Here is a 27,602-nt window from a genome sequence, read left to right as displayed (position 1 = left end):
GTTATTAGGAATACATAGAATTGTAGAGTTGGAGGGGACCTTGAGGAAAATCTAGTCCAATCCACTGCAATGCAGGAATATTCAACTGTCCCATACTAGGATCGAACCTGCAATCTTTGTGTTATCAGCACCACGCTCTATTCAACGGAGCTAACCATTGCTCACCTCCTAATATTAAAGATTGTAACCAACCATGCAGCCGCTCAAATCTTCTGTCCTTTTAAAAATATTGTTGTTGATAATTAATACATTAAATCAACAACACTTCCCATGCCACCCCCCAAGCGATTTACAGTGTAATCACAAATGTAAAGCAATTACAGTGGTACCTCTGGATGCAAACGGGATCCGTTCCAGAGCCCCATTCACATCCTGAGTAGAGCGTAACCCAGGACTGTGCATCTGCGCGTGCGCGGATTGCGATTTGCAGCTTCCGCGCATGTGTGTGATGTCATTTTGAGCATCTGCGCATGCGCGAGTGGCGAAACCTGGATGTAACGCGCTCATTACTTCCGAGTCACCGCGGAGTGCAACCCGAAAATACTTAACCTGAAGCTACTTCAACCTGAGGTATGACTGTATAAATATAGAAAGTTTTTTTTTTTTTAAGTAATATTTTATTAATTTTACAGAAAGGGAAAAATTACAATAAAACAATAAACATCAAAAAAATCAATAAACCTCAACATTCAAGCAACAAAGACAGGCAATCAAAACGCAAGCAAAAAACAGAAAAAAAGAAAAATATTACAAACCTAAAAGAACTTAAGAAAAATTTAACATAAAAAGAAAAAAAGTACTCTTTTCAAATTCATATCCTTCATAGCCTTATTTTTCCTGACTTCCACCCGCCCTCCTTTCTTGTATTCCACTTTAATAATTAATTTAGCAAGTTCATTTTTATTAACGTTTATCCTTTAAAAAGTTCCTTCACATATTGTATTGTTCAACTTTTGTCCAATATCTATCCCTTCTTTCATACTCTTAATTATCTTATTCACTAGAACCCCTTCGTTTCATTTCAATGTCCTCAACATTCAAAAATTTTACAATGTTTTTGTAGGTAGTTTTTAAACTTCTTCCAATCTTCTTCCACCTGCTCTTCTCCTTGATCTCGTATTCTGCCGGTCATTTCTGCCATTTCCATGTAGTCCATTACTTGCATCTGCCATTCTTCCAAGGTGGGTAAATCTTCTGTCTTCCTAAATATAGAAAGTTTAAAGCAACAACACATATATAAAATGAATCCAAACCCAAGACAGATACCAACTCAGAGTGCTTCACATTTAGCTGTGTTTTGCTCAGGGAGATTAATCAAACACAGGGTCGAAAATGCATGTTAAGCTATAAGATTCATGCAAGTGAAAGGTTTGATGTATGGCCAGGATTAGTTGCTTGGTAATGTGTTACCCACCCTGACATGGTAAATATTACGCTCTAATTATTGAATGCGATGTGACTTTGGCCACATATGGTAGATATTACAAACTTTTAGAGGCAAAAACTGCCTTGACTCCTGCCATTAGGAGGGGGGAAAGGATGACGTAGACGCCATCTCACATATGTTTGGCTCCTTGTGTTCTGGTTCACAAAATAATAGAAGGGATCCTAAACGGTACCATTTCCAGTTGGCGGGGGTGTAAGGATACTGCATGCTTGAATGCTTCTCCGATAGAAATTTTGAGCACAAACAAAATGATTGCATAAGGGAGAAGACTTGGCTACGACTCTTCTCTGTGACATCTTCTCTCAACATAGAAAGCTGGATTTCTTTTTAAAGTGGACACGCTATCAGTCATGCAATTCCCCACTTGCACTCCGAAGTAGCATTGCCCAGAAATCGTTTTACCACTTTGCCTGTTTGTATGAATTAAGCCTTAGTCAGCACTCTGAAGCAGATATATTGATCGTATTATGTATGCAAGTCGTTCCCCTTTTTAATCACACTAAACCTCTAACAGAGCAATCCCACGCAGAAGGCAATTCCATTGAGTTCAGTGGCTTTTACTCTCAGGTAAGCATAGGAGGGAAATTCAGTCTGGTTCACATTTTTAATACCAAATTTGCACTTTCTCAAACAATACGCAAACCCAAACAGAAATATCCTTTGAAATTTGCACTTCTCCCTATTTGACAATACACTTCTCCAACCTCCCAGAACTGTGTATATCAGAGGAAACATTTGAACAAAAGTGCAGTTATTTAAGGGTAGAAAACACTGAAATGTGTTATATTCGGGGGAAATGCTTGCAAACAAATGTATGTATGAGGGAAAACTGCGTACAAATATCTTTACCTTAGGGGCAGCAGGCACAAAATGCTGATGAATTTTAATGCAGACAAATTTTGAAGCTGAGGTGGAAATATAGTGAACTGAACAAGGTTTGAAAATGGAGAAAATGAGAGAAACTGAAACCGGCAGATTTGTCCATCCGTATTTTCCCACATTATTTATCTCATTTAAGTCCAAATTATTTATCTCATTTAATTTAATTTCTTTTGACAAAATTTACATGCCACTTAACTGTAGGTAAAACCTATACAGTGGTATCTCGGGTTAAGTACTTAATTCGTTCCAGAGGTCTGCACTTAACCTGAAACTGTTCTTAACCTGAAGCACCACTTTAGCTAATGGGGCCTCCTGCTGCTGCCACGCTGCCGGAGCACGATTTCTGTTCTCATCCTGAAGCAAAGTTCTTAACCTGAGGTACTATTTCTGGGTTAGTGGAGTCTGTAACCTGAAGCGTATGTAACCTGAAGCATACGTAACCCGAGGTACCACTGTACATTCAAAGAACATAAGACAGTAAAATTACAGGTAGAAGTCAAAGTTAAAAACAAATTTTTTAAAAAATCAAAATAGAATGAAAAAACAGCACTTCAGCTAAAATTGCAGATTAAAATGCATATCTGTGTAGGCTTTCTTAAACAATTTTTTAAATAGTGTGGTGCTGCCGCAGTAAAAGAATCTATTCCTTATACATGTGGAATGAATATTCTGTGGCATTCGTAATAGTGCCAGTGCCACAGAACAAGCCTTTGAAGTGGGCATATATGGGGTAAGGGAGTCCTTCAGGTAAACTGGTCCCAGGCGGTAAAGGCTTTTATATATACTAATAGTAACACCTTGGATGTTGGTGCAAATCTCTGAGCAGGGCTATTATATACTGACAGGGTCTCAGGTCTGTCAACAACCTTGCTGCAGAATTCTGCACTAAGTGCAGTTTCCAGACCAAATATAAGGGAAGCCCCACATTAATAAGTGTGTTTAAGAAGTAGCTCAATTAAACCTGCATAATGATCAAAGGGCAATATGTACTATTAAGTTCCATAGACTTTAATGGAATAAATTAAAGTGCATATACTTAATTCTCCTGTTGAAATCAGTGAACACTCACCTTTGACTGGATATCGGCCTGTGGAAAAAAATGATCCATGCTTGTATCCATGCACCAACTACACATGTTCAAACCTCAGAGGTTGGACCACAGAGAGAAGAGAAGCCTCTTTGTCTGTCTCTTAATGCATTTTTACCAAAAGTTCGTGCCTGTGTCCTCATTTGGCTCACAGCCAACCGCTCTGCTTCCCTTCCCACTGTCAGATCCTCCGTTAATGTTAGAGGCATGTTGAGTTTGTAGCTTTCCTAATTTTCATATTCACTCCTCACTCTTCCGAAACAGGCGACAGTATATTTCTTCTAAATGATGATCATCATGCAAGACTAATCTACTCTCTTACCTCAAGTGCACAGCTGTTCAAGATAATACCAGGCTGGACAAAGACAATTTGACAGTTCTCCCTCCCTATTTCTAGTTGTGTTTCTGTAGGCAAGAAATGAGTTTTCAAGCTGGGATGATGAGGTTGCCAACTTCCTTCTTACTGGCCCTGTTTTTGTTCCTTTCATCACCTCTGTGCTGGAAGAAGTGTCCCCAGCTTGATTTCTGCATGTCAGGCTGCTTTTAAAAGTACAGAAGGACAACTAAAAGCTGTCAGTGATTATAAATAATTGGTATTCTACATTATATGCTTAAGGCTGCAGCTAGCAACACCCAGTTTGACCTCCCCAGGACACAAGCCTGGGCAGTGTGTATGGAGGACCTGGGCTGCCCAGATGATAAGACCTACTCTCAGCCTTGCTGATGTGGTCCAAAGGAAAGCAGAGCAATATGTATGGCACCAACTTGGCTGCAGGACTTGCCAGAAGGAGGCATACAAGGCACCATCCAACCATCTTAGGGACTCCACTCCAGATTTGTGTAGGGTTCCTTAGCCTTTTTTCTCCTGAAGATATCCTGCAAGGCAGCAGGTATGGATTTTTTCTTGCTCTTTCCTCCCAAAGCCAATCTCATGAATGATTATAGCCACAAGGCAAGGGTGGTTTAGGACCAGTTTTTCTTCTCCTAGATGAGCTACCTGTTAGGATTTTTATCCATCTGTGCTGCTCCAGCAGTAGCACTCATAGGCGCCGACTCCATGGGGCCTGAGGGGGCCCGAGCCCCCTCAAAAATTCGTTTAGGGGGGCTCTGCCCCCCCAATAATTTAAGAAAATTATTAGTTATATTATGCTTTGTAAAATCACAAAATTATGTTGGTATTTTTTATTTTCCTTGTTTGACGATAGTTACCTTTTAAAATACATTGAGTAATTAGTTAAAACAAAGCCACTCCCAATCTAGAGAGGGGGTGGGGTTGCGGGCTCTCGACCCATCAACAATCTCGCGGGGCTGGCGTCAGCCCCGCGAGAAGCGGGGATTCCCCCTAGCTCATTAATATTCACTGCCCACGGCGGCAGCCAATCGGCTGCCGCAAAGGGCGGGCCCTCACAGGTTCACTTAAGGTCGGGGCAGCCCGGGGCTCGCCCCTTTCGTTCCCCCAGCAGCAGCGGTTTGGAGGTCTTGGGCCCCCCCAATATTTTTTATAAGTCGGTATGGGCCCCCGGCCCCCCCCCCAATATTTTTTATAAGTCGGCGCCCCTGGTAGCACTATGTTTGGTTATACAGTGGTACCTCGGGTTAAGTGCTTAATTCGTTCCGGAGGTCCGTTCTTAACCTGAAACTGTTCTTAACCTGAAGCACCACTTTAGCTAATGGAGCCTCCTGCTGCTGCCGTGCTGCCGGAGCACGATTTCTGTTCTCATCCTGAAGCAAAGTTCTTAACCCGAGGTACTATTTCTGGGTTAGCAGAGTCTGTAACCTGAAGCGTCTGTAACCTGAAGCGCATGTAACCCGAGGTACCACTGTATCATGTGAATGAGAGAGCGTGAGACAGGAATTCTCAGCACTGTTGGAAGTTAGTTTCACTTCTGAAAGTGTTGCTGTTCTGTACTGGTGCTTAGAGAGCACAGACATGCTGATGGAGTCTCTGTATATAGACTGTAAAATAAAGTAGTTTAGAGATACTGATTGACTCTTTCTTCTGCTATGACATGCCAGAAGACCAGTGTGCTCCTCTCAGGAGGGAGGGGTCGCTTATCACTGGTCTCTCTGGGCTGAGGGAGATTTATAGCCAGAGAGTGACCACCGGAGAGACGCCCCGGAGTCTTGGGAAGTTGGCGGCCTTCCCGGATGTGTTTCCAAGGGTGATTTAGGACCAGTTTTTCTTCTCCTAGATGAGCTACCTTCCCAAGCTGATGAGCCACCCCCTGGCCCTGGGATTCTTCATAAGGAAGCTGTGCCTGGAGGAAGAACTGTGAGGGGAGAGACTCCAACAGGCAAGGCCTCTTTCCATCTGACTTCTTCTCAATTTGTATTGTATTATTTTATGTACTGTGGCTTGCCATTGTTTTATTGATTATAGTTTGGAAATTATTGATTGTACCTTGAGCGGACTTCTGTTGAACTTTTATATGTTGATATTCAACAATTCTTGGAACAGTATAATAATGTTACTTTTTGATGTAGGTTGCTTATTTTAAAGTTTTGTTTTATTATCACATTTTTGTATTGCATTAGATTGTTATAAGATGTACATTTTTGGTTTCTTCAGCTTGTCAACCGCCTTGAGTATTGTAAGATACAAAGTCAGTATACAAATTAAAAATGATGATGATGATGGGCCCCATCTGCCTCTCATTTCCCTTGGCAACACATGCAGTACAGTGGTGCCCCGCAAGACGAATGCCTCGCAAGACGGAAAACCCGCTAGACGAAAGGGTTTTCCGTTTTGGAGTTTGCTTCGCAAAACAAATTTCCTATGGGCTTGCTTCGCAAGACGAAAATGTCTTGCGAGTTCCTGCAGGGTTTTTTTCCTCCCTCCCCCCTTTTTCTAAGCCACTAAGCCGCTAAAAGCCGCTAATAGTGCTAATAGCGCTAAGCCGCTAAGCCGTCAATGGGCTTGCTTCGCAAGACGAAAAAACCGCTAGACGAAAAGACTCGCGGAATGGATTAATTTCGTCTTGCGAGGCACCACTGTAACTGCCTTCTTGACCATTGCACCCACTACTGATCTTGTCCCCTCAATCCACCAGAGCCTTTCTTTCCAGGTAGGGGCAGTCCCTAACTTGCTGAAGATTTGAGACCCATTGGCTACCCTCACCTGGTTTAGACAGCCAGACAAAGCAGTCTCCCAGTGTGGCTGCTGTTGCATGCTGGCAGCTGCTAGGAGCCATAGCTGTGTGTGCAAGATGGGGGACCAAAGGTGGACAAACTACCCCAGATGGAGCACAATGTGTGTGTCCCACCAGAGGTACTACCCCTCCCCTAACACCCCATATGTATAGGATTTCACTGCACAGCACTTTAAAATTTGCACTGAATTCATCCTGACAATAGCCTTGTGGATCATCTCATTGTACTCAATATTATGCCCAAGGAGCTGAAGCTCTGGGAGAGAGGTTGGTTTGGCAAAAAAATAAATAATAAAAAAATGCTTATATTGCACTTTTAAAGAATTTAGTTTAGTTATTATTCATCACTTGCCACAACCTTTAGTCCAACATGACTTACAGAAAATAGCAAAATAACCTCGGGTTACAGACACTTCAGGTTACAGGCGCTTCAGGTTACAGACTCCGCTGACTCTGAAATAGTGCCTCAGGTTAAGAACTTTGCTTCAGGATGAGAACAGAAATTGTGCAACAGCAGGAGGCCCCATTAGCTAAAGTGGTACCTCAGGTTAAGAATGGACCTCCAGAATGAATTAAGTTCTTAACCCAAGGTACCACTGTACAAGTTATGACAAAATATGCATTAAAACAGTATATGTGCAACAACAAAAATGTTCATCCAAAAGATCACTTAAAAACAAAACATTCCTCCCCACGCAACAGAAGAATGAACAAAAGCTGGGCCATTGTTGTTTGCAAACGCCTAAGAGAATAAATATGTCTTTGCCTCATGCCAAAAAGATGACAATGTTAGTACCAAGCCAACATTGTGTCTCGGAGACAACTTCATAGTACTAGATATTGAAGCTATGTTCTTTTTTTAAATTTGATTTTCTTAGGGTTCATCTACATATTCATACAAATCACGGGATGCAATGTTCATAGGATTTCACCATTCCAAGATGAAGGTGGGTAGAGGGATCACAAATCTGGCTCTTTTACGTTACTCAGATTTTCTGCATAGGGAAATCAGGGTGTGAGGTTTTAATCTCACTTTTTTGCTGCAGTGCTATTTTTGCCCAACTAGAAAGGACAAAATATACTCTGACTCCCCCCCCCCAAAAAAAACCTTTATGCAAATGGAAGCAGACAGTACAAAATCGGGAAATCTGTATCACATCATTTTTCTGCATGTGTAGATCAGCTCTCAATCATCTGTGTGTCCCCTTCTCCTATGATGGGCACCTTTTTATGATGGGCAAATCTTGACCTTCCCTCCCCCCCCAAAAAAAAAGATGGTCTAAAATGGATGTTGTGCATCACTGGCAAAAATGATAGTGGGTAACATAATCTGTTTAAAGCAATATCTATTCACATTGCATAAAAAATGTTCCCATTATATTGTTTGTGCTGCTTAGCTGCATTGACCTTATGCATAACCCGAGGATAGCAGGCATGGTTAATGTATTATTCTCCCAGGGAGATTCACCTGGCACCCACATTACTTTGGGAAAATCTTTTTTATTTTATTTTTGCAGGCTTTAAACAAAGAAACAAAATAGCCAAGAACTTAAATGATGCTTAAGCTGCTTTTGTCCACTGTTGTTGCTGAGGGGTAACCATATCCGTCTGTTTCAGCAAACCCAACAAATGTTACTATGGCTTAAGCTTTCATGGGTTAGAGCATAGGCAGGCAAACTAAGGCCCAGGGGCCGGATCCGGCCCAATCACCTTCTAAATGTGGCCCACAAACAGTCCAGGAATCAGTGTGTTTTTACATGAGTGGAATCTGTGCTTTTATTTAAAATGCATCTCGGAGTTATTTGTGGGGCATAGGAATTTGTTCATTCCCCCCCCCCCAAAAAAAAATATAGTCTGGCCCCCCACAAGGTCTGAGGGACAGTGGATTGGCCCCCTGCTGAAAAAGTTTGCTGTCCCCTGGGTTAGAGCCCACTTCATCAGATGCATACAGGAAAAGCTAATGCCTTATAAAAAGTTGTTTCCGGAAAAAGTTTAAAGATTATTTACGGAAATACTGCAAAATTAATGAATGTTAGAAAAATGTTGGAATGAAGTTATATGGCTTTAGCAGAAATGTTATAAGGAATTAGATACAGACAGATTGTTAATGTATTAAAGGGGGGGAAAGGTTAGAATATGTTAAGGTAAATTACAGGACAGAAAACAGAGGAAGATGGAAAGGAATTGCTGAAACAGTTAATTGAAGTGGAATACAAAAAGGGAGGTGTGAGGAGGTCGCTGACACAAGTGAACGAAAGATAAGATATTGTAATTATTGGATGTGTTTTTAATTGTTTTTGTTTTGTTTTGTTGATTCAATGTTTTAGGGTTCGTGTTGTGTGGTGTTTGTGTTCTTGTTTTTGTATTGTATTGTATTGTATTGTTTATTTTTTTTTTCTTTTCTTTTGTAATCTTTAAACTGCTAATAAATATTATTTCTTTTAAAAAAAGTTGTTTCTCTTTCAGGTGCCACAAGTCCATTATTGTATTGTAGAATGCATGTAATGGGGGGGGCATAGAGAGGATGATGATGATGATGATGAATAATAATAATAATAATAATAATAATAATAATAATAATAATATATTTATACCGCGCCCATCTTGCTGGGCTTCCCCAGCCTCTCTAGGCAGGTTCCAACAAAAGATTAAAAATACATTAAAACATCAGTCATTAAAAACTTCCCTAAACAGGGTTGCCTTCAGATGTCTTCTAAAAGTCAGATAGTTGTTTATTTCCTTGACATTGATGAGAGGGCGGGCGCCACTACCGAGAAGGCTTTCTGCCTGGTTCCCTGTAACTTGGCTTCTCGCAGTGAGGGAACCTCCAGAAGGCCCTCGGCGCTGGACCTCAGCGTCCAGGCAGAACGATGGGGGTGGAGACGCTCCTTCCGATTAAAAATAAATAAGCGAGATGATACAGCTTTGGTGAAATGGGCTGGGACCCCTTCGCTGCTGCAGAGCTACTGAGTGCTAGGGAGAGGAAATATGAGGCATAAGGAAGCAGCAACAGTGGAGAAGTGGTGGACTCTCCTTCCATGGAGGTTTTTAAGGAAAGGTTGGATGGCCACCTGTCATGTACGACCTGAGATTCCTGCATTGTAGGCATGGGCAGAGGAAGGGGTGTGTGGTGGTGGCGGGCCACCATGGGTGTCACCACTGAGGAGGGTGACAAAATGCCAGGCGGTACTCATTGCAGGGCCTGCAGCGCGTCCAAGCGACGCGTCTCTCCTAGGAGAGACACAGTGGCTTGGGCACATGCAGGCTCCGCGCTGCCCAAACAGTCCTCCTGCTGCCTCCCCACCAGCCGTAGGGCGGCTGAGTGGGAGGAGGCATGCAGACTCCGGAGGACCAGCGGTGCGCCCCACCCCTTTGGGAGGCTCGCCCTGCCCCTGGGCACGCCGCCCCAGGGACCCGAGCGGCTTCCTCCACTGCAGATTGTAGGGGGTTGGACTAGACGGCCCTTGGGGTCATCTGTGATTCTATGATTATTTTTCAAATATATATTTATTAAGCAATTTCAACATAACAGCTTAACAAACCATATAATCACATACATTATTTTCCCCCTTTCCCCCCTCCCTTCCATCCCTCCCTCCCACCCCCCTCCCACCAGGGACTTTCCCTCAGCTCCCCTCTCTGATTTCTCTGCACATATTATTCTCTGCCTGTTATAAACTTATACTTATCCTTGCCTTATCTATCATGTTATCAACCAATAAATTTGTGTATGTTTATTCAAAACCTGCCAAGGAGTCCAATTCATTTTGTCGTCTTTTTTAGATAATTTATAAAAAGTTCCCATTCTTCCTTAAAGTCACAGTTGTCCTTCTCCTGCAGTTTGTATGTCAGTTTAGCCAACTCTGCATAGCTCTTCCATTTTTCTTGCCACTGTTCTTTCGTTGGGATTTCCTCATTCTTCCATCCTTGTGCTATCAAGACTCTTGCCGCTGTTGTAGCATACATAAATAAATTCTTTGTTTTACTTGGAAGATCTTGTCCTACAATCCCTCACAAAAATGCTTCTGGTTTTTGTTTTTTTTACAAATGTCATTTTAAACATTTTTTTCAATTCATTGTATATCATTTCCCATTTTTTAAAAACTTCTCTACATGCCCACCACATATGATAAAAGTCCCTTCTTTTTCTTTACATTTCCAACATATGTTTGACCCGGTTTTATACATTTTTGCTACCTGTACTGGCGTAATATACCATCTATACATCATTTTCATATAATTTGTGATTCTATGATTCTAACTGTTCCCCACTAGCCATGTCTCCCACAGGTGACTGGGAACCCCAGCAGGGAAAAAGTGTCTGGGAAGAATAAAAGAAGGCGGCTTTAGCTGATGGTTCCCAAGCTGTGTTTGTTGGGTTTGTGGGACATTTGGATCAGCCCTAAGCCTTTAAGCAGATAATTAGGCAATAACTGCTTCCTATAGCCAGCATATTATTGTCTTGAAAGACTGGAACATCAAGCTATTTGTTTTTTCAGAGCACTGTTGCTGCTTCTTATTTATGATACCCTTTTTACAATATCATTCCTGTATCTAAGTTTTTCCAAAGTCACTAAAGTGATTTACAGGAGACTTATCAATTTCATGTGAATGCACCAAGGAATGCAAGGATTTTCTCAAATTCTTTCCCACAAGAAGTTTCAATTTGCTCATCGTCCCCTCTCGGTATCTGGTTTCGAGACATGATGTGCCGAATTACCTTTAATATCACTTCTGCAGATACAATGCATTAGCAGGGAAAATTAGACACAATTCTTTTATATCTGATGTGCTGCTGTTCGTCGCTCTCTTGTCTTTAGGTTGTCAGAGTCTCAAATTAAAGGCAATTGGAGAAGCTTGCCTGCAATTTAATAGATTGCTGTTAAGGGGAATGTAATACTTTACATCTTTGTCAGGGAGACAGAGAGGCAGCTGTTGCATTTTCTTATATTTTCAATAGGAAATTAATTATTATTATTATTAAAAGTATTCTTTCATTGGTTTGTTTATATACCACTTTACGGTCCAAAGACCGAAGTTGTGAACAGATTTATACAAAAAGAAAAGTACAATAAATAGAAATATATAACCTGCATTTCATCTAAATCAGTCTTTGGCAACCTTCACTGACTAAGGGCTGATGGGAAGAGCAGTCAAAAGCAGTTACAGCAAGAGCAGCAATTAAATCTAGTGTTTGCCATAACAGAAATATTTGTATTGATCTCTCTCTTTTGATTGGAATATACATTGCATAGTATACAATTTGTATTGCCTTTCCATTATTTTTTTCATTTTGGCATGTAGCTTTTGCAGCAATATACTAAAAAATAAAATTAAAAAATCCAGATTTTTTAGCTAGTGAAATGATAAAAGCATGGGACGTTGCAATTCTAAGTCCCATTTGCTTTAGATGTTTCTATGAAGTTCAGTAGACTTCTCCCAAAATAAATGGGATAAGAATTGTAGCCACTGACATGAACAAAAATGGTAAGTTTTATTCCTCTACTTCTTGGATATGTACCTTAGCACGCTTTCTGATTTCACGTGCCTTGTGCATTTCTTTTTTCCAGGTTGTAAACTCCTTGGGGCTAGCTCAAGGCTGTAAGGCCAGGAACTGACCAAGCACTCCAGATTCCCAAGCTAACATGGTCAGATGAGACACTGTCATTTACTATTAACAGACTGGCAAATTTTAAGGTCAGACAAAGCCACAGACATAATTCAGCCCAATATCCTGCACAACATCGTCCAGCTGATTTCCATTGCGCCTTCAAGGCAATGCAAGGAAAGCTGGTTTATAGACCTTCATAGCAATATGCTTGCCACTTTCCCATAGCTTTTTTCAACACTGGTATGGTGGCAAGTGGCTTTTGTCGGATAAAACAATGTACTCTCCCCAGGAGACAGAGGACCCAGAATGACTTTTCTACAGAGCTTTAGGTTGTTTCATGCCTTACACTAGATTATGTTGCAAAAAGTGCTCTGCAAATTGTCATTCAGTTCATCCATGAAACTTTCCTCCACCAGGAACCAAGTCTTATTAGCAGCAGACAGCTCTCTTGGGAGTTCACATTGGGAGCTGTCCTAGGTGCTGATCTTGTTTTCATAGCTGGACCACTCTATGATCAGATTTGCATCCACTCTATGATCAGATTTGCAATGGAGTAAATGGGGATGCGGGTGGTGCTGTGGTCTGAACCACAAAACCTAGGGCTTGCTGATCAGAAGGTCAGTGGTTCGAATCCCTGCAATGGGGTGAGCTCCCATTGCTTGGTCCCTGCTCCTGTCAACCTAGCAGTTCAAAAGCACATAAAATGCAAGTAGATAAATAGGTACCACTCTGGTGGGAAGGTGAACGGCATTTCCGTGCACTGCTCTGGTTTGTCAGAAGCAGCTTAGTCATGCTGGCCACATGACCCAGAAGCTGTATGCCGGCTCCCTCGGCCAATAAAGCCAGATGAGCACAGCAACCCCAGAGTCGTCCATGACTGGGCCTAACGGTCAAGGATCCCTTTACCTTTACCCGATCCCAACCCCCACTTCAAGATGAATATCCCAGGGCATAGACAAAATGATAAATTTCCATGGAAGAAATAGTCACATCGAATGCTTACTCGCCCACGTCTTTTGCACAGCTGTTAAATGCTATTACAACCGGCCCCAAGATGATGGAGAAGAAAGGATACATTTCTGGTCAGAAACACTTTGCTTCTTCACATTCTACTTGCCTTGAAAACCAACTGGGATGTCAGGCATGTTCCCAACTCCACAGTCTTGTCATACACACCAGTAGCACAAGGGCAATTTTACTTTGATTGATACAGATAAAAAAAAGACTCCTCCACTATACAAGGGAAACACGATACAGTCAGGCAGAGAAGCAATTGTCATAAGCAAGCCTGTGTTTCCTGGTCAAAGATGAATTTCCAGATCCAAAGGTTCATTTCCTTTTCACTTTGTGACAGAAAAGAGCATTTGACAGGCTTCCAGCTCTTCAGAAGTCCACTGACAACGGCAAGAAAGTGACAGTCCTCAGATCGCAATGTGGCACAACAGGCTACTGTGTTCTTGTTTCGCAAATCAAAGGCAGCTTTCAATCCTCAACCCCCTTTCTTGCACAATCTTATATGGAAACTACCTGTGATTAACCCTTCAGTATAACAGACCTGTTTGCAAGTTTGGTTAATACTATGCTTCAAAAATAAAATGAAAATGAAAACTCTCATTGCTGTCATTATCATAATCTAAGAAGTAAATAAGGCTGCAATCATAAGCACATTTACAACTGCATTGAACACAATGGGGCTTACTTCTGAGTAAATATGCATAGAATTGCACTGTAAGTGGGTTACTTTGGCCACAGGCTGTAACCAACAATGCTAAAATATAAAGTAAACTTCAAAACCAAAAGTATTTGCATACATACATCATATACAGAATATAGATGCTTGAGGAATTTGATATTTGCAGCTTCCAATACAGACTGGCCTGCTCTGCACCTCCTGGTATAATGCACAGATCAGAACTAAGGCTGTAGACCTAACCCCACAAGCTTGGGAGTAAGCCCCAATGAATTCAGTATGATTCACATCTGTGTAGACAGGGTTAGGATTGTGTTATTAGTGTTTCACTGGCTTTTACACTTCCCAGTTATTAACTCAAAAATGATATATTCAGAAATGTGTATTTTGAGAGAAAATGTATGTAGAAATTAATATTTATGCTCTAGTTAAATGCAAATTTTCATTTGGATTTTTAAAAATTGAAATTACTATGGTGTCAGGGCTGGGCTGTGGGCAGTGACCTAGGGAAAGGGAGGAGCTGGGTCCAAGAGGTTTGGAGGGCAAACCAGAAGGCAGGACTAGAGAACAAGCTGGGAGTAAGGCTAGAAATGAGGGACAAGTTAGAGCTGAGGCAGACTTTTATGCTGGAGCAAGGCTCAGCTGCAAAAGTAAGTCCTTTATACCCCATCATGCTCAGGAGAAGCCAAAGGCCAGCAGGTGGAGCCAGGGCAGATCTGGAAATGTTCTTCCCTGATAAGCTGTGAAAAAGGTTATAGGGATCAGTACCTGAAATATGGGAATGGGATTGAATGGAATTAAAGGCGCACACACATAAAAGTGGCATGGGTCAGAAATAAGATAATTTATCCATTCCTCATTCAAACCAAAGGTCATGACATAAACTATAGTTTGATGAAGAGGATGCAGGATGTCAGCCTGCACCAGTGTTTCTCAACCTGGTGCCCTCCAGATGTTTTAGACTACCATTCTTATGGCTCCCAGCCAGCATGTCCAACAGGCAGGTGTGATGGGAGCTGTAATCCAAAATATCTTGAAGGCATGAGGTTGAGGAAAGCCGGTCTACATAGTCATCAATCACTAACACAATATCTCACAGAGCAACATCCAGCTGCAGTCAAATCTAAACAATCAAAAAGCAGAAGACAAAACAGATATTAATCCAAGGGTAACCAACATCTACAGTTAGAAGATACAGTTAGAACTGGATATGGAACAACTGATTGGTTCAAAATTGGAAAGGCTGTATATTGTCTCCCTGCTTATTTAACTTATATGCAGAATTCATCACGTGAAAGGCTGGACCTCATGAATCCCAAACCAGAATTAAGATTGCCGGAAGAAATAACAACCTCAGATATGCAGATGACACAACCTTGATGGCAGAAAGTGAGGAGGAATTAAAGAACCTCTGAATGAGGATGAAAGAGGAGAAAACAAAATATAGTCTGAAGCTCAACATAAAACCCCCCGAAGATCATGGCCACTGGTTCCATCACCTCCTGGCAAATAGAAGGGGAAGAAATGGAGGCAGTGAGAGATTTTACTTTCTTGGACTCCATGATCACTGCAGATGGTGACAGCTGTCATGAATTCAAAAGACACCTTCTTCTTGGGAGTAAAGCAATGACAAACCTAGACAGCATCTTAAAAAGCAGAGACCTCACCTTGCCAACAAAGGTCCGTGTAGTTAAAGCTATGGTTTTCCCAGTAGTGGTGTATGGAAGTGAGAGCTGGACCATAAAGAAGGCTGATCGCCAAAGAATTGATGCTTTTGAATTATGGTGCTGGAGGAGACTCTTGAGAGTGCCATGGACTGCAAGAAGATCAAACTGATCCATTCTGAAGGAAATCAGTCCTGAGTGCTCACTGGAAGGACAGATCCTGAAGCTGCAGCTCCAATACTTTGGCCACCTCATGAGAAGAGAAGACTTCCTGGGAAAGACCCTGATGTTGGGAAAGATGGAGGGCACAAGGAGAAGGGGACGGCAGAGGACGAGATGGTTGGACAGTGTTCTCGAAGCTACAAATATGAGTCTGACCAAACTGCGGCAGGCAGTGGAAGACAGGAGTACCTGGCATGCTCTGGTCCATGGGGTCACAAAGAGTCGGACACAACTAAATGACTAAACAACAACCAACATCTCTATTCTCAAGGAGGGGGACACTGTATTTTCCAGACATATGGATATATATGTTGCCTTATACTGTACCATTAAGCTCAATATTGTCTGGTGGATGGAATATTCACATAGGAGCCCTAGGTTCAAATTTTGTTTTGCTAAGTCAGTTACAGGTCCTTTAATGGATGGACAATAAAGCACGTATTGAGGGGAAAGACTTATCTGAACAAAATAAACTTCTAATCTAAAACCTCCCCAAACAATCAATGAACCACCCTTTTACACAAAGAAACAATTACAAAGAAACCATCCCTACTAAACCTTCACCCAGACAACCTACATACAGCACCAGATCACCAAATCTCTTGTTCCAGCTGTAGGGAGCCTCTGGAACAGCGGCATCCAGTCCGTGACACAGCAATGTTGACTATGTCACCTTCACTAAAGCTCATTCCAGGCTCTCTGCCCCATTTATACCTGCCCCAGCCAGGTGGGCCTGAATGCCTCCATGGCCCAAACCTGTGGTGATTGTGGCATCTCCCAGTCCCACAGTCTGGACAATTGGGCCCCGGCTGTGCCACCATCAAGGGCAGGAGTGCTCCTGCTAGGACCTACAGCCTTAACGGCAGGGTTGATTGCACAAAGCAAATCCTACACCTCCTTGATCCTCTTGCACGTTTCCACTACAAATCCCTAACTTACTGACTAACTTACTGGGTTAGTCATTTAGGACTCATCTAACCATCTCACAGGGCGGTTGTCAAGATAAAATGAGACAATGTCATGTATGCCACTCTCAGCTTCTTGGATGAAGGGTAGGATAAAATATATTCAATATAAATATATCTAACAGCAGTATATTCACTTCTTGCTCTTACAAGAAGCCAAGAAGTATTAGTAATGCCTAGAATTGCCCATATCCACCCACATGCTGATTGAGATATTAATTAGTTGTGGATTGCCATTTTTCCCAGCTGCTGAAATCAAACAGGGTGGGAAATTACTTTATTTTCAGGCAAAATTCCCCAGCTGCATAAGTTATGCACAGTTCTTTTCCATAGGCTGTGTGTGTGTGTGTGTGTGTGTGTGTGTGTGTGTGTGTTTAATGGACTCAAAATCAAAGAATAACTGTGGGGGAAATAGCCAGACCTGTCTAACAGCACTGAAGATGCCCATCTGTTCTAGCAGTAGGGATCTCGATCACTGAATTTCTTCCTCCCCTTCAACATAAATAAACATAATATGGAAATTGAACTTTATTGGTTCTGGTAAACAATAGGATTTTAAATGGCCTAAAATCGGATTAACATATTGTTACAGTCGTAAAGTTTGATTTAAACAATTGTGATTTCTTATGAGGGCCTTCACAAAATATCTATTTTACATATGATACAAGCCCCGACAGAGATTTTTTTAAAGAAAGCTGACATTGCTCAAACATCCCTTTCTTATTAGCCAACAAGAACAATTAGGAAATGTTTCCAGTAACTTTAATCTCTCTGCCTGAATACACATTGTTCATTTTCTTATGTCAACAAATGCATGCTGATACTTTAAAACAGATTTCCATAAGCTAATTTACCTATTTCCCTATCCAGAAGACAGGACTTTCTTGACTGTTAATTCCAGTTGACAGTGAGTGGTTGAGTTGCTTTAGTCCTTGCAAAACAAGGTACTGTTGTGAAGTGATTTATAATGAACTCTATTTAGGGAAGAACTACAATGCTGATAAATTTTGACAACAAAAAAAAATGCATTATTAATGAAATAACAACATTGGCAGCATCTTGAAAATAAGCTGATTGCAAAGAGTTCATTTTCTTTTTTTGTTCCCACCATTCGTTTTCTGAGTTTGGAGATTTATCTCTGGGTGGAGAAGTTGTGATGGAGAAGAATGCTTAATTTATGGTGCTTTTTTGAAATATGGTGCTGCTGGGTTTGTGTCTTAAGTGATGAGCCACGAATGCATGAAGAGGGAGATCCAATAGTAGTTTAAATCAGAGGTTTGTCATTTGCACCCCCATACAATGAGAAAATAACTGGTCAAGTCCGAGAACAGTTAGCTATTTGACTGATCACAAAATACTAGCCAAATGACTAGTCCAACAAAGATCACATGTTGTTAAACAAAATTCAAGTGTTTAAGCATTAATTTGCTTGATTGCCTGACTTGGGAGGTTGAGAGAGGTTCATTTCTCCATATTGCCTCCCACCAGTGTTGACCCCATAATTTACCTGTTCTGTTATGCAAGTGGGTGGGCATAAAGAATGCTAGGTGGATCTTACAGTTTGGGTGTACTGAATAACTGGGGGGGGGGGGGAGCCCACTGTTGAAAATTCAGATCCAGGCATTGCTCTAAATCAAGGGCCTTCATTTTTTATTCAAGGACCCTGATGCATTTTGTGTTAGCTCTTTCAGTCAGCAGGGGAATAACTTGTAACAGATACTCAATTGATAATAAAAACCATTAAAAATTTCCACAAACTCTAATTTGCATGACAGTGTCTAATTAAAAAAAGTTGTTGTCTCATTAATACTAATATTCCAAACTAGCATTCAAGGGATCTTGAAGAGGGTCATTTTCCACTTCAGCTGATAAATATTTCTCATACTTCAATAGGGTGCAAAATTGATGCCATCGTATTGTTGGCTTCTTGGACATTAAATACTGTATTTTTTGCTCTATAAGACTCACTTTTTCCCTCCTAAAAAGTAAGGGGAAACGTGTGTGCGTCTTATGGAGCGAATGCAGGCTGCGCAGCTATCTTAGAAGCCAGAACAGCAAGAGGGATTGCTGCTTTCACTGCGCAGTGATCCCTCTTGCTGTTCTGGCTTCTGGGATTCAGAATATTTTTTTCTTGTTTTCCTCCTCCAAAAACTAGGTGCGTCTTATGGTCTGGTGCGTCTTATAGAGCAAAAAATACGGTATATAAAAGAAGAAACCTACAGAGAAAGTCATTACCCAAATTCACTTCAAATTTTAAGATGAGAACTCCATTGTAACAATGCTTGCACTGTATATACATATAATTTTTACAGTCTATGGGGCCAAGGAACAAACATACACAAGGCACACACTTGAAATCGACACTCACACAGCATATTAGTTACCTCTAAGTGTGAGTCCTATTATGTAAAGCATTGTAATGGCCATACATAACACAGACAATTGGGGGGTGGGATTCATGTAGTCCCAACTTTATTAATTGACCCTCCTTCAATTTATATAACACCATCTGCTGAAATGATGATAAATCAGCCATACTCAGATTACTACTTTGTAGTAGAAATAGGAATGTAGCAAGGATATCACTGATCTCTGATAATGTTCACACTTTGTACAGAGCCCTTAGCAATGGTAATTAGAGGAGATAATGAAATTTGGGGGATTATATCTAGGAAAAGAAAATATAAAATCTCTTTTTACACTGACAATGTAGCTGTAACATTTTCTGACCCAACAAAATCATTGCAAACAATCTTTTTAAAGGAGGAATACTATGCAAAAGAATTTGGCATAAAGCAAGCTGGTGTAAATTAAGCAGTGCCGGATTTACGTATAAGCTAAACAAGCTTAGGGCCCCACTCTATTGGGGCCCCCCAAAAATTTTAAAGGAAAAACACTGTATGTACATTTCCAATTACTTTGATAAAATACATATTTTGTTATGTGCAAATGGCTTTAGATACCTATTTGGTCCATAAATTACCAATAGCATATATTCAACACAAAAAAACAGTGACAGTTTGTTGTTGACAAAGGACAGCTGGGCATATAAAGGGCCCCATTACCTTCAGTAGCTTAGGGCCTCGTCAAACCTAAATCCGGCCCTGCAGTTAAGCCAATGTGAAGTTACACCCAATTCAGATTATGCTTTGCTGCAGTCTTCGGCTGCCCTTCTTAAGCCTGGCAGAGGGAAAACAAGCCTTTAAAATAGGTTAACGGTTTGGAGGTTGCCAGGTCAAATGGCCAAGCTGAATGGGTTTAGGATGCAGCCTAAGTCTCCCCATTCTCTAGTCCCGCCCCTGCCACAGTCCATGAAGACTTTTGGGTGATTGACACTGGCCTCAGCTCTGCTAGCTGCTGCTCAGCTGACTGAGTACCACCTGAGATCGAATTTACAATGGTATATCTTTGGCTGCATTAGGACTGGGAACATAATGTTGGCTGAACATGAAATCATCTACACCCTAAACTGCTCATCTCAGCATATTTTGCCACACGATTGCCCCCTAATGGTTTGCAAATATTGCTGAGTCTCTAAGTTTTTGCTGTTGTTGACATCAGTCTGTCTCAAGAGACAATGGAGGTGAAGTGAAACCACTGGAGAATCACAGCGCCCGCCGTGGGTGCAGAGACTGGCAACTCATCACTGCTGAATACCACATTGTTTTTGCTGTGTTAGCAGCATAGCTGTCAACCGTCCCTTATTTGGCGGGAAAGTCCCTTATCCCAGTGCTGTGTCCCGCTGCTGTCCCTTATTGATGATGTCCCTTCAATTTCCCGGGTTTCAAAAGAAGCAGCTCCTCTCCCTCCCTCCCTGCCAGCCAGGGAGGAGGGAGGCTCCAACTGTGTTGCTTGGCTGTGTTGCTCACCCAATAAGGAGTATAAGAACGACTGGGGGGTGGAGCTTGCATGCCTTGTGCCGATCAAGTTGGCCGCGTTGCCTGGGGACTCGCCTTTGCTCAGCGCTTCCCAGCAGAGAGCTGACGGTGGTTTTCCTTCCTGCATCCCCTTTGCCGGGTTGCTGCACTGTGGGAACCACCTCTTGAGGCTTCGCTTGGCTTCTGGCTGGGCTTTCTGCCTTTGGCTCGGAGGGGCTCAGAAGTTGGTCCCTTATTTGCAAATCTATAAGTTGACAGCTATGGTTAGCAGCACTGAAGTGACCTTCCTGGGGCACAGGCCTGGGCAATGTGGTGTATGGAGGTCCTGGGCTGCCCAGATGACAATCATATCATATAATATAATATCAGCCTCACTTATATGGCCCAAAGGAAAGCAGAGCAATACATTTGGCACCAGCTTGGCTGCAGGAGCTGTCAGAAGGAGGCGTACAAGATGCCATCCAACCATCCCCAAGTATAAAATTAATTAAAACTGAATTGTGAGGCCATTGTCTGATAAACTCCTAGAAGGATTCTGTTAATAAATTCTGTAATACTATGTGGAAGTCTAGACTTAAATATATTTCAAGTATATGGATAATGAACTCCTGTAGTCAATTTATCCTTGCACAACGAATGATTTCTTCCACTCCTGTGCACACCTTAAATCTGTTCTGGGCGTTCCACCAACCTTCCAGAGCATATTTGGGGTAGCGTAGGGCACACATGTGGGGCAGAGGGGGGGACCCCTCGCAATAGCGCTAATCCTTGCATTAGCCAGAAATGTAGTTGGTTACTCCCAGAGTAATAATTTGGAGACCCTCCAAAATTCTAGTAATAAATTGCATAGAAGAAGCGATGGCAAGGTTTGAACTCTTCCTTCTTTCAAAACAGATGAATGGTACAATTGTGCCTTCTTTAACAAGGGCTATATATACACAGCTTTGCCCCAGCTACTCTGCATGCATTACCTTCCATAATCTTTTCTAGCAAACAAGTTTTTTGTACTGTTCTCTGCCGTGTTAATTATATTCTTCTTATAAAATATATACAATTAATAAAAATTAACACTGCACCATTTTCAGGCATCCTATTCAGTTGCTTTTATTTAATTTCCTGAAAATATTGATGCCAACAGGCAAATGAACATGGGCTTCCTTTATAAAGACTAGTTTACTATCATTATGGAGTTTAATATTAATTATCCTCTATACTCCATTGGATTTACTGAAGTGCTTTGCTGGATGGCCTCCAACCACTAACAGGGAAATGAAATTAAACAGAAAGGTTTGGCTATATTTAAGAGTATTGTGTAAGTATTTTAGAGCCGACTTATAATTAAAAAGGTTGTAAACTTAACACAGAGAGTGCAAGTGTCGCGGCTCAACTGTGGCTCCTCAACTCACCATGTCACTGGGAATTGATCATATATCACAAGCAACTTAATCAAATAGAAGATCTTAATAAATGCAGGATGCCTTACAAATGTTTAGCGAAGATTTATAGATCCTAAAACAGTAATAAATGAGTGCAGTCATATCTATAATATTCTGTTTTATAGTCCGAGAAACAAATGCCCTGGCTTAGAGAAGAGGAAGTACTCATTAATTGCTTGAAAAATAGTTGAAGAGAGAACCAACAGGCATACTGTCTTTCATCTGCCCCCTTATATGCAGGGGAAAGCCTTTGGGATCACTGGGGTGGGGGCAGAGAGAGAGGAGGAAGGTCAGAGCAAAGGCATCAGGAGAACCATCCTGCAGATACTTAACATCAGGACCAGAAAAGGTCCAGACTTGGAGTTAGGGTGGCCATTTACACCTTTCCAAAGAGGAGGAAATACACTGTGGGAAAAGGCACTGATCTGCATAAAATTTGCATATACTAATTGATGTGCATGCATTCATAAATATTTATCATCATGTAAATAGAAATAACATACACCAGAACTTCAGGAATGGAGTTGGGAAGGTGGAAAGCGAGCTTAGCATTGCATGGGGTAAGGAGGGAAAAGGGGATGCAGGTGGCGCTGTGGTCTAAACCACAGAGCCTCTTGGGCTTGCTGATCAGAAGGTCGGCAGTTTGAATCCCCACAATGGGGTAATCTCCCATTGCTCAGTCCAAGCTCCTGCCAACCTAGCAGTTCGAAAGCACGCCAGTGCAAGTAGATAAATAGGTACCACTCTGGCAGGAAGCTAAATGGTGTTTCCATGCGTTGCTCTGGTTTCGGTGTTCTGTTGCGCCAGAAGCGGCTTAGTCATGCTGGCCACATGACCCAGAAAAACAGTCTGTGGACAAACATCGGCTCCCTCGGTCAGTAAAGTGAGATGAGTGCCACAACCCCAGAGTCATCTGCAACTGGACTTAACTGTCAGGGATCCTTTACCTTTACCTTTTAAGGAGGGGGGGAAATCTAGGAAGTTAATGTGGGGGGAAATGGCAGTGGAGTTGGTCCATGGTGCAGCCAGGGGCACAGCCCTAATTTGGATATTGCTGGAACTACACAGGCAGAAGTACTAGATAGCATTGATTGGGCATAGGTGCAACAATATCTTTCAGCTAACTTAGTCTAGTTAGTGCCTGTCAGGCCTCAATAGGGTGTGTTGGGGGGAGTTAAGTTTTATTTATTATGATATTTGATTTGTTCAAACGATTCAAGCTAACTGTTTTCAATTCTGTTTTTCCTTCCTCTATAAAGCTCCCTATCCCATTGTAAATATGCTTGGATTGGTGGCAAGGTGGGGTGGGGGGAGGAATAATTTGCTCCCAGAGTCAATAACGTGGTTTGCAACTTGTCTCAGGTTTCTCAGAGATGGTTCATGCCAGAGTGAGTTAATATATTTGGATCCTGGCCCCTGTTCATGCTTGTTCCATTGGCAGAAAAGTTAAGACATAATTTAGGAGCCATTCAACTACATCCAAACCATATTTTAAAAAATGTCAAGCAGAACAACATTTTCACTAGCTCCCAGGAATATCCTGTGGTAGAACATGAAAAAACAAGCATTTTCATTTGCAGATAAGGTTACAGTATGCCTATCTTCCAATGTACATGAACAGAGAACAAATTAGCACTTGCCAGTTTTGGCTGGCAGGCAAAAGTTCAAAGTTTATGAAGTTCAGGACAGACTGTTCATTTGGCTTAGGGAGAAAAGCTGGAAACATGGTTTCGTTTGGAAATCCAAACAGCGCAGCCTCAAATTCAACTTGGTTAGTTGGCCGAGGGTTGGGCATGTAGCTTGGAACACTGGCTGCATTAAACAAAAACATATATTTTTTTTAATGCAGTGAAGGATTCTTGCCAATGAGCCATGAAGACAGTGAAATGGGGAGGGGAGGGAGAAGGTGTGAGGAGCCCCTCTAACATATGCAGATAAATTATGGGTGACGACAGATGTAAAATTAAAAGAGGGCTCATGGTGGGTTCTTCCCAGATTTGCAATTATGGAACTGACAGAAGAGCATGCCAGGGAAACGAATGATGCTTCCAGCTGCTAGCCGTGCCTCTTCCCACCCTCCTTCTCCTCTGACTGGAGAAATTTGACAAGTCACCCGGCATGCAAAGGCCCAACATGGAAAGTGGCTGCACTGCTTCCATCTCAGGTATCCAGCTGTGGTGCATGTGGTTCTCCATCTGGAGAACTAGAGGGCCAAGGGATAAAGGGAGTTGGCGATTCAAGAGGTGGACTTGGTTCAACCTTTGATTCTCTGCTTTGCTCTTCTAGTTTCGTTGGGAAATCAAGATTGTAGTGTAACTGAAATATGCTTTGTGAGTCTTCTTTTTATCTTATATCCGTCTCAGAGAACAGGTACCTGTAGCCATCCAGATGTTGTTGGACTACACCTCCCATAATCTCTGAGCATTGCTCATGTTGACAGTGGCTTATGGGAGCTGGAGTTCAACAAGATCTGGAGGATCGCAGGTTCGGCATCCCTGTATAATAGAGGTAAAGGTAAAGGTAAAGGTACCCCTGCCCGTACGGGCCAGTCTTGACAGACTCTGGGGTTGTGCGCCCATCTCACTCAAGAGGCCAGGGGCCAGCGCTGTCCGGAGACACTTCCGGGTCACGTGGCCAGCGTGACATCGCTGCTCTGGCGAGCCAGAGCTGCACACGGAAACGCCGTTTACCTTCCCGCTGGTAAGCGGTCCCTATTTATCTACTTGCACCCGGAGGTGCTTTCGAACTGCTAGGTTGGCAGGCGCTGGGACCGAGCAGCAGGAGCGCACCCTGCCGCAGGGATTCGAACCGCCGACCTTTCGATCGGCAAGCCCTAGGCGCTGAGGCTTTAACCCACAGCGCCACCTGCGTCCCTTGCGTATAATAGAGAGATGTATACAATTGCAAGGAAGTCAAAATATGGCCAACTACTCCCTGGATGTTGTAACAGCAATGACAACTGCACATAGAAAAGAGGGAAGTTTAGGACAGAGTCTGCTTCCTGGTGATATGCTACCTTCCCATGAGCAGGTATATTGTGAATTGAGAAACATGAGATTCTCCTCCTGCCGTGTGAAATGGTGCCATCCTATATACTGAATAGCATGTGGTTTAACTGCATATGAAGATTGTGAGAGGAAACATTTGTGAGAGGAAACAAAAGCCTCTGGATTAGACAGCTGAGTTCTTTCCTAGACATATTTCTGAAATAGGCTGCCATTTCCCCCACTGATGTGTGAATATTCAGCAAAACGTGATATTATTAAAGACAATGGAGGGTATAATCAGACTGGGGTTGCAGCTCTGCTTGCTAAGAAATGCAATATGAGATGAGAAGACATATAGCATGAAAGAGAAGCTCAGCCTGGGCTATGATACATTTTCAAAGGCATGTAGAATTGTGTGTGTCTTTTATATAGCCTTCTCTGTATTTATTACAGATTGCTTGAGGTTATAATTGTTCTTAGGCTATATGCTTGGTTTATTTTCTTGGTTTATTCACTCTGCAAAGTGCCAGAGACCTGAGGCAGTCTGCAGTGCCTTACCTCCAAGTCTCCTGCAGCATGAAGTCTCCTGACTTGCAGACTGAAAGGTGTAACCCAAAGATCTAACCCCAAAATGCCAAGCAGGGCATTCTAGCTGGCTCACCACCCAGTCAAGTGACTCAAGTCACTGTGTCTGACTGGAAGTTGCCTCACAAATATGCCTTAGCCAGGATAAGTGAGAAATGAGTGGTATACTAGCCATAGGCGCCGACTCCATGGGGCCTGAGGGGGCCCGAGCCCCCTGAAAAATTCGTTTGGGGGGGCTCTGCCCCCCCCCCAATAATTTAAGAAAATTATTAGTTATATTATGCTTTGTAAAATCACAAAATTATGTTGGTATTTTTTATTTTCCTTGTTTGACGATAGTTACCTTTTAAAATACATTCAGTAATGAGTTAAAACAAATAATTATTACGGTAGTAAAAGAGGCGGCGCGAGTAGTTTTGCTCGGTGCGTGCGACTGGCCCAGCCCCTCTTTCCTTTTCCTCTCTTCTGCTCTCCCGCCGGGCACCTGAGGGAGAGTTACTTAGCGGTTCTGAGGAGCCGCTGTTGTTTCGGCAGGGGAAAAACCACTGCCCGCGAACCGCCGAGCTCCCTCTCTCTTTCCAGCCTCTCTCTCTCACTCTCTCTCTCTCGCTATGGCCAAGGAGGAGAAGAAGCCCTTCAGCCAGTCTATGGCCGAGTGGCGGAGGTTCATCTACAGCCCCAACAGCGGCGAGTTCCTGGGGCGAACGGCCAAGAGCTGGGGTGAGGAGGGTGAGCGAGTGAGCGCGCACGCGGGGGGAAGGGAGGGGAGGGGGCGGCCGGCACGAGGGGCGGTGGGAGGCGAGGCGCGGCTGGCACTTGCCTTGCCCACCACGCATCTCTCTCCTTCTCGGTCTCTCTCCCTCCCTCAGCTGGCGAGGGGGCCACAAGGCGGGCGGCAGCAGCAGCAACGGGCCGGGAGCGGCTCTTAGAAAACTTCCCGGGGCAGGACCCCGGTATGGGCCCCCCCAATATTTTTTATAAGTCGGCGCCCCTGATACTAGCACACTGCAAAGGGCTACAGAAATATTGAATAACGCCCACCATATTATTTGTCATTTTGTATCTGTGTATGTGTGTGTGTGTTTAGTTAACAACTGCATGTGTACAGTTCCTGAAATATAAATGCACATCACTTAGAAGAATAATCTCACCTTGTGTTTGGGCATAGCCCAAAAATTAGAAAAACGCATCACCAAATGAGGTAAAAGCGGCACAGTCTTGCACAACATCTGCAAACTAATTTATGCAATTTACATAATCTAGGCATTGAAGCAGCAGTTAACAATAAATGTTGGAAATGTAATGAGATTGAAGGTACATTCTTTCACCTTTGGTGGACATGCCCAAGGATTAAGACATTCTGGGAAATGATTTATAATGAAATGAAAAAGGTATTTAAATATACTTTTTTGAAGAAACCAGAGGCCTTTCTCCTGGGCATGGTCGGCCAATTGGTGCCAAAGAAGGATAGAACTTTCCTTATGTATGCGACAACAGCAGCAAGAATACTTATTGCAAAGTACTGGAAGACACAAGATCTACCCTCCCGGGAAGAATGGCAGATGAAGGTGATGGACTACATGGAACTGGCGGAAATGACTGGCAGAATCCGAGACCAGGGAGAAGAGGCGGTGGAAGAAGATTGGAAGAAATTTAAAGATTATTTACAGAAATATTGTAAAATTAAGGAATGTTAGAAAGATGTTGGAATGAAGTTACATGGCTTTAGCAGAAATGTTATAAAGAATTAAGTATAATAGATTGTAATTGGATTAAAGGGAAAAATAATGTTAGAATTTGTTAAGTTAAATGATAGGACAGAAGTTTGAGGAAGATGGAAAGGATTTGCTGAAACAATCGAAGTGGAATACAAAAAAGGGAGGTGTGAGGAGGTCGCTGAAACAAGCAAAAGAAAGTTAATAACATTGAAAGTATTGGTTGTGTTTTTTTTCTTTTTTAACTGTTTTTGTTTTATTTTTGTTATGTATAGGTAATATTT

Source organism: Podarcis erhardii (assembly GCF_964252035.2).
Source record: "Podarcis erhardii genome assembly, chromosome: 8".
Taxonomy (NCBI): domain Eukaryota; kingdom Metazoa; phylum Chordata; class Lepidosauria; order Squamata; family Lacertidae; genus Podarcis; species Podarcis erhardii.
This window is presented reverse-complemented; position numbering follows the sequence as displayed.